Here is an 818-nt window from a genome sequence, read left to right as displayed (position 1 = left end):
ATAGATCAAATAAATCAAAACAAAATGCGTAGATTTTTCGAGGAGTATACAAGTCTAATAGTCCATAATAATGTAACATAATTTTTGTGTTTATTGTCCTTTTGTTAACAATAATTTCACACATAAAATAAATCTGCTTTGTCTTTTAATTTTACGAACAAAATTGTTTCCATTATTACCAACAATATAAAAACTCTTGTTTTTTCTAAAATAATCGACTGAAAAAGAGTGGTCCATACAAAAATTATATTATATAGTCTTTTTTTAATGCAATAAAGTTACATAGTGTCTCTTTGATAACGTGTTCATACCATTGTATTGAATGATCCCAAATCGATAATAATTTATATAAATAACTACTTTCCTTTAATGACTTAACAAAAAAAAAATGAGTTGTTGCCTCTATTATTAATGTTGCATGCTTGGTCATTGACTATATATATCAATCTTCTTCTTTTGTGCCCACATTTCAGATCCAACTTGTTACTTTTTCCCTAGTTTTGGCCAGATAATATGGTTCTTTTGAACATGTATTGCTTGGGTGGGGGTGGGGATTTGATCTGGCGATTATACGTAATAATTTACTATAATTAAATAAACGTATCAGAAAAAATCGATAGATTTTTTATGAATTTCATTGACCGCTAGATCACTTGTCCTTTTTAGTATCTTATGGCATATAAATGGGATAGTGCTTTTGAATATTTTATTGGATACATTTTTCTCCTATTGAACATATATTAAAATGGACTAGAAAGAGCCTATTTTTCTTTTTTTTTTTAAATGTTACACTAAGTGTTGTTAATTTTGGGGGGTGG

Source organism: Solanum pennellii, chromosome 5, assembly GCF_001406875.1.
Source record: "Solanum pennellii chromosome 5, SPENNV200".
Taxonomy (NCBI): domain Eukaryota; kingdom Viridiplantae; phylum Streptophyta; class Magnoliopsida; order Solanales; family Solanaceae; genus Solanum; species Solanum pennellii.
This window is presented reverse-complemented; position numbering follows the sequence as displayed.